Source organism: Macaca thibetana, chromosome 14, assembly GCF_024542745.1.
Source record: "Macaca thibetana thibetana isolate TM-01 chromosome 14, ASM2454274v1, whole genome shotgun sequence".
In the NCBI taxonomy this organism is placed as follows: Eukaryota; Metazoa; Chordata; class Mammalia; order Primates; family Cercopithecidae; genus Macaca; species Macaca thibetana.
Window position 1 is genome coordinate 4,510,418 of NC_065591.1, and position 12,602 is coordinate 4,523,019.

A 12,602-nucleotide genomic window follows, 5' to 3' on the forward strand; every position below is an offset into this window, starting at 1 on the left:
CTGGGATCACTCAGGGACCTGTGGGTGCCTGAGAAGTGCCAAGGGGGGGATGGCTGAAGATGGTCCCTACTCTGGGCATCTTCCCCCTGTGGGTCAGGGCCACACCTCTGCCTGCTCCGGGTCCACTTCCCGGGTTCCCTTGTATCTGCACTGACTTTATCCTAAAGAGAATGGGCAGCCTGGTGCACGGGCTCGAAGGCAGGCCTGAGTTCAAGTCCAGCGCCCTCCCTAAACAGCTGCAAGCTTGGCCAAGTCACCTCTCTTTGGTCCTCAATGACAACAGTGAACAGCAGAGAGTCACCGAGCGCTGGCTGGCGAGGATGCGGCATGAGCTAGGGGCTTCATGAGAAATGACTCCATCAACCTCCATGGCCAGCTTGATGGGAAAGGCTGCCTTTACAGATGGGAACACTGAGGCTGGGGGAGATGAAGTCACCACAAACACAGGCTGCGCTCAAACACAGGCAGCCCTGCCCGGACTCCCCACTCTTAATCGGGGATCAGGTGCAAAGATGCCCCCAACGTCTCCAGCTTTCCCTCTCCCCTCTGGATTTCGCATTTAAGAGAGTCCCTTTACCAAAGGAGCAGCATGTATGCGGCCGCAACGTATTTCCCCATCAAAGACACATGTCACATCCATCGGCCTTCCCGTCACCCTGAGACCACCCAGCTGCCCGGGGTGCTGATGCAACAAGAAGCAAGACGGCGCCGAGTCCTCCTGAGCCAGAGCTGCCTAAGGGCAGTGGGGTCCTTGGTCCCCCGGGGCTTGGGGGTCAGACCGGGGCTTCCAGACTGAAGTCCCATCCACCTCTCCTTTCCACAATTCTGAGACTTAAAGGAAGGGATGGGAAGTCTCGGCAAAAAGGCAGACGGAAGGAAGAGCGAGTGCCGGCTGGGACCTCATCCATCCCCTCTGGGTGCAGAGCGACCAGGTGCAGGCTCAGGGCCTGACCTGGGTTCTGGACCCCTTGAGCGTTTGACACAAGTACATAGGTTCGTTGTAGCTTGTTGACAAAAAGCAATGAAGCCAGAGTCACTTGGGGATGAGTTTTTGTTTGTTTGTTTTGTTTTTAATCATTTTTTGTTTTTTTGAGACGGAGTCTCACTCTTGTTGCCCAGGCTGGAGTGTAGTGGTGCGATCTCAGCTCACTGCAACCTCCGCCTCCTGGGTTCAAGCGATTCTCCTACCTCAGTCTCCCAAGTAGCTGGGATTACAGGTGTGCACCACCATGCCTGGCTAATTTCTGTATTTTTAGTAGAGATGGGATTTCACCATGTTGGCCAGGCTGGTCTGGAACTCCTGACCTCAGGCGATCTGCCTGCCTCGGCCTCCCAAAGTGTACTTGGGGATGAGTTTTAAGAAAACAAAATCTGGCCGGGCACGGTGGCTCAAGCCTGTAATCCCAGCACTTTGGGAGGCCGAGACGGGTAGATCACGAAGTCAGGAGATTGAGACCATCCTGGCTAACATGGTGAAACCCCGTCTCTACTAAAAAATACAAAAAACTAGCCGGGCGAGGTGGCGGGCGCCTGTAGTCCCAGCTACTCGGGAGGCTGAGGCAGGAGAATGGTGTAAACCCGGGAGGCGGAGCTTGCAGTGAGCTGAGATCTGGACATTGCACTCCAGACTGGGCGACAGAGCCAGACTCCATCTCAAAAAAAAAAAAAAAAAAGAAAACAAAATCTGAAGTGGGTCAAGTCAATGTACTCAGTGAGAGCCTTGGTGGAAGCCTGTGAATGCGACGGTCCCGGGGACCTGGGCGAAGCTTCCAGGTCCAGCAGAGAGAGTTAAACGCAGGGCCCCGGCACCTCAGGTGACCCACTGAGGAAGGGAGACCCTCCTTGACGCCCCAGCTTCATCCCATGCTTCTTCCTGATCCGACAGAAAAGCAAATGGCCATGGGGTGAATCCTGTCCTGTCGCTCCTCCGGAAGCCCACCCACAGTGGTTTATGCTGATGGTGAGGCCTCCGGCTGCATCCACGAGGCCTGCCCTACGCCATCCTCTCCCCAGCACCGCCACTCAGGTCTCTTCCGTGCTGCCCTGCTGCCCACGGCAGGCTCAGAGCAGCCGCTTTGCACATATTTATGGAATGAATGAACGAAGGGCAATAATACAGTAATAGTAATAGTAATGTTGACAGAGGCTGACATCCACTCAATGTCAGTTATGCGCCGGTCCCTGCTGCATGCATTCCATGCATATTAACTCATTTCGTCCTCACCACAAGCCTGTGAGGCAGGTCCCATCGTCATCCTCATTTCACAGCTGGGAAAACTGAGGCCCTGAGGTGTGTGCCATGCTGATCATTGTGGGATCCTCCTGCAGCTGCTGTAACACGTGACCCCAAAGTGGGCAGCTTAAAACTACAGAGGTTCATTCTCCTTCAGCTCTGGAGGCCTGAAGTCCACAGTCAAAGTGTCTCCAGGGCCGCACTCTCTCCGAAGGCCCTAGGAGAGGATCCTTCCTGCCTCTCCCAGCTTCCGGGGGCTCCAGGTGTTCCCTGGCTGTGGCCACATCGCTCCAGCTGCTGGCTCCTCGGTGGCACGGTCTCCTCTCCTCACTAGGTCTCGAATCTCCCTCTGCCATTCTCTGCTATTGGATTTATGGCCCACCTTAAATCCAGGATGATCTCATCCAGAAATGTTTAACTTAATTCCTTCTGTGAAGACCCTTCTTCCAAACAAGGCCACGTTTGCATGCTCCAGGAGCATGTGGCTCGGGGGCCACTGCTCAGCCCCTGCTCCCACCCTGAAGCTGTAGGTTGGGGTCCTGCAGGGCTTTGTGCAGGGGCCTGTCCCAGTGGTTAGGGGAGCTGTGCAGAAGCGTGGACCCAGGAGTGGGGGCCTGAGGCTGCTTCAGGGAGACAGCGGCCTGGGGACTCTTGTGGGGAGCCCAGGGCTGAAGGACGTAAGGTGTGGGTTGAGAACTGATGATCTCAGAGTGAACTGGAGGAGGCAGCACCAGGGGCTCTGGCAAGATGAGCCCAGATCCTTCTGTGGCCCTCGAGGGGCAGATTGAGTGGGCACCATGCTTAGAGGCCTGGGACGGCGTGGCCTGGGCTGGAATCCTGCCCTGCCCCCGTGTGGTTTCCACAAAGTGACTTAACCTCTCTGAGCCTGCATTTCCTCATCGCCAACTGGGTATTACAAGGCCTGTTTCCCAGCAGGGGAGCCTCTGGTGCTCTCAGCAGCCCTGGTCCAGCTGAGCCCCAGCCTGCGTAAGCACGGACTCCTTCGGCCAAGAAGCTCAAAGCCACCTCCTCAGTGCTGGGGAGCCACGGAGGGCACTGAGGCTGGAGAGGTGGTGGTCTTCCAGCCTGGTGACCCACAGGAACAGCACTGACTCCACGGGGCACTTCTGAGTCAGGAGAAAAGGCAGCCCACGTGCGGGAGAGCCTGTCTTTTCCTGTTACAGACACAGATTTATTTCTGGGCTCCGCTCGCTCACACGCAAAGACCCAAAATATATTCCTCTGAGTCCGTGAAGATTTCTGCCTGGTGGTCAAGGAGCCGGTGCCTGCTGCTGGCCTCCCTGGGAAAACACGCACCCCTGTTTACGTGAGCAACGGGGTCTCTCCCAGGGAAACATCTGGTGAGATTCGGGAAAGGGGTCATGGGACCAGTTCGGCAAAAACACATGTGGGATGTTTTAAAGCATGGTGCCCGGACTGACCACAGCCTGTCCCCGGCAGGAAGACACTGGGAGTGACAGCCGTGTCCCCTTCGCCCCCAGCCAGCGCCCTGAGGAGTGCATTCTGCCCCGACTCTGGGCCCTCTAGCTGGAGTCTTTAAGGTTCATGAACCTACTTGGCCAAGAGCCACAGCTGTGGGGGTGGTGAGGCCCCATCTGGCCAGACCATGGGGCTCTGCAAGGGGACAGAGTCAACCCCCCAGATGGCCCCCAACCAGAGGGGACAGAAGAAGCTGACCTTAGCCCAGAGACTGACTCTGCAGGCGGAAACCTCCCGCTGAACCCAGCCCCAAAGAACTCTGACCTTCCTGGAATCGCTTCTGACATTTTCGTTTCAGAAGGAAGAAGAAAATCACAAACAGAAAGGACAAGCGAGTCCCCGTGGCGGATACACAGTGGGCAGGCATGCCCAGGGTTCCCCGTTACAGTCCCCGTGGCCCAAGGGCCTAGACCCTCAGTCCGCACGGTGGCCCTGCGTGTTTCTATCGTCCGATCATGGCCACGGACAGGACTCCCTGCAGGGGGAGCGTGGACTCGAAATTGCTAGAAGATTTGAAGGTTTGCACCCCTAAAGATCAGACCTGGTTGGTTTTCGGGTTGCCCTTGGCTTCCTAGGGGTTGAGCTTCCTTCCTCACCTACCGTGGTCCTCACAGGCTGCTCCACACCCTGGAGGGCACCACTCAGTATGGACGTCCAGCCCTCAGTCATGGGGTCGGGGTGCTGGAGGGCTGAAGCCTGAAGGTCAGAGGGCTACTGAGAGGGGCCTCCCCAGACAGCACCTCCCATGTCAGGCAGGAACCGTGGGGTGTGTGTGCCGTGCACAGCGGTCCAGGCACCTCCTGTATCGGGCAGGAACCACGGGTGTGTGCTGTGCATAGCAGTCCAGGCACCTCCTGTATCGGGCAGGAACCACGGGTGTGTGCTGTGCATAGCAGTCCAGGCACCTCCTGTATCGGGCAGGAACCACGGGTGTGTGCTGTGCATAGCAGTCCAGGCACCTCCTGTATCGGGCAGGAACCACGGGTGTGTGCTGTGCATAGCAGTCCAGGCACCTCCTGTATCGGGCAGGAACCACGGGTGTGTGCTGTGCATAGCGGTCCAGGCACCTCCTGTATCGAGCAGGAACCACAGGTGTGTGCTGTGCATAGCGGTCCAGGCACCTCCTGTATTGGGCAGGAATCACGGGTGTGTGCTGTGCATAGCAGTCCAGGCCGCTGGGTGCAGAGGAAAGCCCAGGAGCCTCATCACTGTTGGGGTTTGGGCCCTGAGGCCCTTGAGCACCCACAGAACACCTGGGCAAATCCCCATTTCCCTGTTCGCAGCTTCCTCAACTCCCAAAGAGGAGAACACCCAGCCCTGCGGGGAGCCGTGCGGCCCCATCAGGAAGGCACAGGCCTCTTCTGACCCTGTCTGTCCACGAGGACGCGGGGCTGCTGTGGTCTAATCCTTCTGCCGTCAGACTCGGGGGCAGACACCAGGATGCTTGGTGGCTGCCCCAAGGGGTTCACATTCTCTGCCATAAATAGGCTTTTGGGGCATGTGATGCCCAGCGCTGCATCCCTGGTCAGCCCTTCATGACCAGGCGAGTTTTCAGCAGCCCTGGCATCTGCCTGCCTCTCCCCATTGGCACCAGCTTCCAGCACGGATAGGAGCTGGAACACTGGGTCTGAAGCCAGACTTATCTGTTTAGCTGACGGATGTGTCTCTAGGACGGGGAACAGCAGTGGCCACAGAGCAGGGGCTCAACGACATCCACCGAGTGAGGGAGAAGGCAGAGGGAAGGTTCCCGTCTTTATAAAGCGCCTACTCTGCGCCAGCCGAGGACAGCCCCGGCTTTCAGACTCCCACCCGCCTCCTCTCTGACCTTTTGGTAGCTATCGGTTTGTCCACTTCAGTAAATATGGACGAGGGGGCGGGGAAGGCCCAGAGCCCCTCGTCCCAGGCCCACGAACAGTAGACGTGGAGGGATCTCAGCCCGACCTTGACCCTGCAATGCTCACTCCTACCCTCCACCCACACGGCTCCAGAGGGCACGTGGGCAGGACGGGAGATGCTCTCAGTCCCTGGGCAGGGGTCTGCCTGGAGCAGTCATTGTCCGTGCCTGGCATTTCTCACCCCACAGTTACTGCTGAGCACGTCCACGCTGCATAGGAAGACCTGGCTCCCCACGGCAGGGACACCGCCATGAAGCACAGTTGAGGGATTGTCTCTGGAGCAAGCACACATCCCCCATTATCCTGACATGGTCTCCAGACTTGAAGTGAGCCGAGGACCCAAGGAACATAGCTCTGTGGATGGATCAGGCGCCATTGCTCTTTCCCGAGCATGGGGCAGGGATTGGGCTGGGGACATCTTTAACCCCAGTCCTCACCACGGGGTCTGGTCCTAGGCCTGCTCAGTGATGTCTTGGTCAAGAAATAAATGATAGCTAAGTCAGCAGAAATAGCGTTTCACATTCTTGCTTCTGTTGAAGGTGGTAGATTACCCAGATCAACCCTTTACATAGTAAAGAATACACCACAAGAAAAGAAACAAGAAATTCAATGACCTAAAACAGCAGTCCCCCACCTTTTTGGCCCCGGGGAGGACTGGTATCATGGAAGGCAATTTTTCCACAGGACAGTGCTGGGGGTGGGGGATGGTTTCAAGATAAAACTGTTCTACTCCTCAATTTTTTTTTTTTAAGACAGAGTCTCGCTCTGTCACCCAGGTTGGAGTGCAGTGGCATAATGTTTATTCACTGCAACCTTCGCTTCCCAGGTTCCAGCAATTCTCCTGCCTCAACCTCCCGAGTAGCTGGGACTACAGGCGAGCGCCACCACACCCAGCTAATTTTTGTATTTTTAGTAGAGATGGGGTTTCACCATGTTGGTTAGGCTGGTCTCGAACTCCTGACCTCAGGTGATCCTCCCACCTCTGCCTCCCAAAGTGGTGGGATTACAGGCATGAGCCACCCCTCCCGGCCTAAACTGTTCCACCTCTGATCATCAGGCATTAGATTCTCACAAGGAGCACACAATCTAGATCTCTCACATGTGCTGTTCATAACAGGATTTGAGCTCCCATGAGAATGTAATGTCGTCACTGCTGATCCGACAGGAGGCGGAGCTCAGGAGGAATGCTCGCTTGCCCACCACTCACCTCCTGCTGTGGGGTCGGGCTCCTAAAAGGCCACGGACCTATATGGGTGCCCAGCAGAGCAGGAGGAGAGAAAGGGAAGGAAAAGGAGGACTGGAACCCACCCTGAGAAGCTCTGGTCCCTACAGCCATGGCACCTGTGAAGACCTGGGCACCTCAGACTGCGGCTTTGGTTCGAGGTGGCTCTCGTCTGTAACGCTGCAAACCTTTCTGGACAAGGTCACCTTTATCCCAGGCTTTGGGAAACCCCACAGATTATAAAAGGTCAATGACTAGCAGACAAGCGAACCAAATCCACCCCCACCAGGACAAGAGACAGCCCCAGGAGGAGAACCAGCTGAAGTGACCGAGATAGAAATCGGCCCACTCAGCTTGGGATTAGCAAAGGATGAGCTGGGTAATAAATCAGCTATGCTTACCTCGTTTAAAGACATAAATCTCAAGATAGAAAAGATCTGCAAAGGACAGGAAACTATTAAAACATGACATAGCTGACTTGGAAAGGAACCAAATAGAACTCCTAGAAATAAAAAAGATCATAAAAAGAATTACAAACTCAACAGACATGTTGGGAAATGCTCAACCCCTCCAAAGACAAGAAGGCACATGGGGCTGGTACAGGAAGATACTGGTGAGGGGCTCTGGCGGGGGCGAGGGGAGCCCTGATTTGCAGCATCTGCCAATTTCCATGGTGTAAATACCCCACCGTGGCCTATTTCAAGCCAGCAACGGGTAACAGCCAGCTTGCGGAATTCCAGAAGGACACGACTCCAGCACACCATGGACCTGGACACAGATGAGGAGCTCAGAACTGCAGCCAGAATGGCAAAGATTTCACCCCAGCAGCCTGGGATGCCTCCCGGCAGAGCTGTGCAACGATGGTCTTGGGGTCACTTTAAAAACATGAATTTAAAAAAATGTCCAGAATTCTCTCTCCTTCCTTCCTTCCTTCCTTCCTTCCTTCCTTCCTTCCTTCCTTCCTTCCTTCCTTCCTTCCTTCCTTCCTTCTTTCCTTCCTTCTTTTCTTTTCCTTCCTTTCTTCCTTCCTTCCTTTCCTTTCCTTCCTTCCTTCTTTTCTTTTCTTTCCTTCCTTCCTTCCTTCCTTCCTTCCTTCCTTCCTTCCATCCTTCCTTCTGTCCGTCCTTTATTCCTTCCTTCCTTCCTTCCTTCCTTCCTTCCTTCCTTCCTTCTCTCTCTCTCTCTCTCTCTCTCTCTCTCTCTCTCTTTCGACAGAGTCTCACTCTGTCACCCAGGCTGAAGTGCAGTGGCATGATCTCAACTCACTGCAACCTCCACCTCCTGGGTTCAAGCAATTCTCTTGCCTCAGCCTCCTGAGTAGCTGGGACTACAGGCACCGGCCACCACACTCGGCTAATTTTTGTATTTTTAATACAGATGGGGTTTTGCCATGTGGCCAGGCTGGTCTCGAACTCCTGACCTGAGGTAATCCACCCACCTTGGCCTCCCAAAGTGCTGGGATTACAGGCGTGAGCCATGGCGCCCAGCCCAGAATTCACTTTAAAAGAAATATGTTTCCATGAAACTAAGACAAGCCTAAAGAAAAACAGGCAGTGATAAAAGTCATCCAGTCTGTTTTGGGCCTCAGCTGAAGACTGGGAGGCATAAAATCTTTAGGGACCAAAGAAGTCTGTAGCGGTGGAATCAAGAGCAGAGCAATAGCTTCAGGAGTAGACTAGAGGTTCCTAACATCCCTTTGTGCAAGAGGCCCATTCTTCCTCCCCTGGGGGAGAACGGGGACTGCAAGTTTTAGTGCAAAGAGCCTCTGGGTGAGGTTAGGGGCCAGGTTCAAAGGCCACTCTCAGTTCAGGATGGAATTTCTGCCCCACCTACTCGTGGTTCTGGTAGGGGTGGGGAGCTGACAAGTCTCATGAGCATGTTTGTTGCTTTTATTTGTGCTGAGGAGCTGGGATTAGACCTGAGACTCCTCAAATTCCAGGCCCCCACCCCCGATTCTCAAATCTGTGAGGGCCTCTCCCCAGTCCCTGCCAGTGCCCAGGGCCCTGCGGACAATGAATGCAGCCCCAGGACTGCCTCCCACACCTGCCCACATCCACAAGGCCTCCATGGGAAATGGAAAGAAAAGGCTGCCCCTCCCTGTCCTGAGGCCATGGCAACCCTGCCACCACCTCCCTGCATATGGAGACCCTTCTCTTCCAAGGGGGACTTGTGGTTCCCCTCTGGCAGGAGCAGGGCCAGGCTCTGGGAGCGGTGAGGAGTGGGCTGTGCCCCAGGCCTGCGGGTAAGCGGAGTTCACAGCCAACGCCGGCCAGCTCTGTCCCTGTGTGGGCTCGAGGATTAACTCTCTTAACCCTCACCCACCACTCCACAAGGAAGGGCACACGACCACCTCCATTTTACAGATGGGGACGTTGAGACCCAGAGAGGTGAAACCACCTGCCCAGGGTTGCTCAGCCAGGAAGTGGTTGAGTTGGGTCCACATCCGCATACTGGGCTCTCAGAGGGGCTGGGTGGGGTCTGAACTCGCACTTGGAGCTCAGAGGCCGCGTCTCCACCACCCACGCATCCAGCCCTGGGCTTTGTCTGAAAGCAGCAGCCCTTCTCCCATGGAGTCTGCCCTCACTTGCTTTTCAAAAGCAGCATCCATGAAGATGGTGAACAGATTCTGCTGCGGGGACGGCCCCACCCGCTACGGGGACGCGTGCAGAGAACCAGCCGTGAGCCAGCGGGGTGCGGACTTGAGCCCTGGGCAGTGGCATGAAATCAAACAGCCTTTTATAGGGGTCCAGTGTCCACGGCCTTCTCAGGATCTACCAAAGCCTGGGTCAGGTTCAACATCAGGGCAGTGCAGGCCTCAGCCGCCCCCCAGCACACACAGCCAAGAGTTTAGTGTGTGGCGTTCTCTGCAATGACCCCATGGACATAAATAACGTCCAGCAGGCTTTGAGGCTGGACTTCAAAAAGGCTAATGGGTCTTAGTTGCAAGAAAACATGTTGGCCACAATCTTCTTTTGTCCTTTTAATGGGAAGCTAGGAACCCTGGAAGCTGACCCCATGGCTGTCAAAGAGGAGAGAGAGAAGGGGAGGGAGAGGGAAAGGGATGGAGAGAGAGGGAGGGAGAAGAAGAGAGACAGAGAGAGGGAGAGAGGAGAGAAAAAGTGAGAGGGGGTAGAGAAAAAGTGAAAAAGAGGGAAGTGGGGGGAGAGAGAGAGAGACAGAGACAGAGAGGGGAAGAAAGAGGAGAGAGAGAAGTGAGAGAAAGGGAATGAGAGAGAGGGAGAGGAGACAGACGGGAGAGAGAGACAGAGATAAGTGAGAGACAGAGAGGGAGGGAGGTAGAGATGACAAAGAGGTGAGGAGGAGAGAGACAGAAAGAGAGAGAGGGAGACCGAGAGGGAGAGAGAGAAGGAGGGAGAGATGGAGCAAGAGGGAGGGAGAGGGGAGAGACTCCTGAAGCCCTGGTCCCCTGCCTCAGGGCCCTTCTCTCTTCCTGCCTTTTCCTGCCCTGCAGTGCTGTCCTGGGGTCTCTGAGCCCCTCCTGGAAATCCACTTTGAAGGCCACCCTGTGGATCTAAGTGCCCTTGCCTTCTTGACCCACCCCCGGGTCTCTCTTTGGGACTTGGTTCCATCCTCCGCAGGCTCTTGGCTCTCTGGAGCCGGCGCTGGGGTCTGGGTCTGGGGTCACCCCGGGGTACCACACGGTGCTCCAGGGGCTCAGGTGGACGCTGGGGGTCTTGCTCTGGGGAGGCCTCTCCTGGCTTGTGCAAAAGATGCTTCCCACACTCCTCACACCTCAGAGCATGGTCTGGGCAGGACCAGAGCCTCGGCCACCCCAGGTGCTGGGTCCCCCAGACCGGCTGAGCCAGAGCCTGCATTTTGGCAAGACCCCCAGGGGTTCCTGTGCACATCCTGGGCCCTGCAGTGAGGCAGACCAGGTCAAGGCTGGAGCCTGTCACTCTCCCAGACCATCGGCCTGCCCTGGCCCTCAGTCATGACCCTGCCCCATGCTGCTACCTGGGTGCTCCAGCCTGCCCCGTCCAAGGCAGCCCACTCCAGGATTACCTGCCCAGTGCAGCATCTCAGCTACTGGAGTGGGCTGAATGGTGTCCCCTACAAAGATATGTTCAAGTCCTAACTCCTGGCACCTATCAGTGTGATCTTACTTGGAAACAGGGTCTTTGCAGATGTAACTGAGTAAAGATAAAGTCGTAGGGGTGGGCCCCAAATAGAATGACTGGTGTCCTGACAAGAAGAGGACACACAACAGAGACACACAACAGAGAGGGCCGAGTGACCACAGAGGCTGAGATTAGAGTGATGCGGCCACCAGCCAAGGAACACCTGGAGACCCAGGAGCTGGGAGAGGCAGGGAGGGTCCTCCCCTGGAGCCCTAGAGGGAGCACGGCCCTGCCGGTACCTTGAGTGTGGACTTCTCTCCTCCAAAGCTACGACAGCATCCATCTGTGTTGTTGTAAGCCCCCAACCTGTGGCCCTTAGTTATGGCAGGTGCAGGGCATGACACAGCTATTATCTGATCTCCAAGAACTGGCCCCGTTGTGCACTCAGCCAAGCCCGTCCTTCAGGTCATCATGAGATGTCTCGACACAATGAACCTCCCGACTCAGTGAGGAGGCACGGGCGGGGGCTAGGGGTTGCTCACACCTGTGGGGGGCTCGCAGCACACTTTGCCCGGGAGTGACGCAGTGTGTCACACCCACCGGCACCTTAGGAACAGAGGCCAGGTCACACCTGCACAGCTGGTGACCTCCGTAAGGCTGCCTGTCCTGGCCGCAGCAGACGGTCCCAGAGGTGGCTGGCACCCCCCCAGGGGACCCTCTTGCTCATCTGTCCTCCTTTCTCTCCCTCCAGGTCCTCTTCTCCCTCTGCCTGCTCATCCAGCCTTCAGTGCAGGGATTCGCAACTGGGGGCGGTTTTGTCCCCCACGTACACTGGCAATGTCGGGGGACACTTCTGGCTTGTTTTCACAACTCGGGGAGGGAGATGCTACTGGCCAGGTAGAGGCCAGGGCTGCTGTTAAATATCACCTGCTTCAAAGCAACCAGTCTTAATTTTGGGGGTGGAGGTCAAAGGGCCTGTGAGTATCTGATAGACTCTGTGGATTTTTCTCCCCAGGAAGGCTCACATAAGCTCTGAATTTTGCTTCCATTTGGGTAAGATTGTGCAACGGACTCTCTTGGAGCTGATCTTATTTCCCAAATTGCAAACCCTTTGCTCCTTGTCATCTGAGCACCCTCCGGGAAAGGTTCATTCCCAAGAGTCGCTCATCCCCCTGAAATGAATACGGCAGCAGCTCTGTCTGCTAACCACGCTGGCAGGGGCCCACACACACCTCAGATGCTGCGTGTGCCCAAGCGACCTTTTAATAGACTCTGGCTGTGCCCCTCTCCAGGAGAGCAGGGAAAGCAACAGGCCACCCAAACCATGGCTCCTTCCAACAGCTCTAGGGGCTGGTGCAGCTCAGATGAGAGCTGCAGGGTTACCAGGAGGCCCTCATGAAACAGTTTTTGATTTGAGAGGCCCCAGCAGGGATGCGGGAACATCTCAACTTCAGCCCTTTGCAAACCTGAACGGACGCGTCTACCCCACAATCACGGTTTCATCTTAAACACGGCCAGATCAACTGCTGAAAAGCCTCATGTAGCTCTCGAGCCAAATTACCAATGAAAAGCTGGGGTTGTTTCACTGGTTAAAAACTAGATCATTTTGGTGACAGTAACCAATGTTACTGTCCAAAGTCATGATAGAGAATATAAAACGTTTAAAAAGATAC

At 55.7% G+C, this 12,602-nt stretch overlaps 1 protein-coding gene across 2 annotated transcripts in view; it reads right to left on the minus strand.

The window, feature by feature from the left end:
- Positions 1-12,602, minus strand: part of ANO1 (anoctamin 1) — a 203,415-nt gene that overhangs the window by 91,992 nt on the left and 98,821 nt on the right. The gene's annotated exons all lie outside the window — the stretch shown is intronic.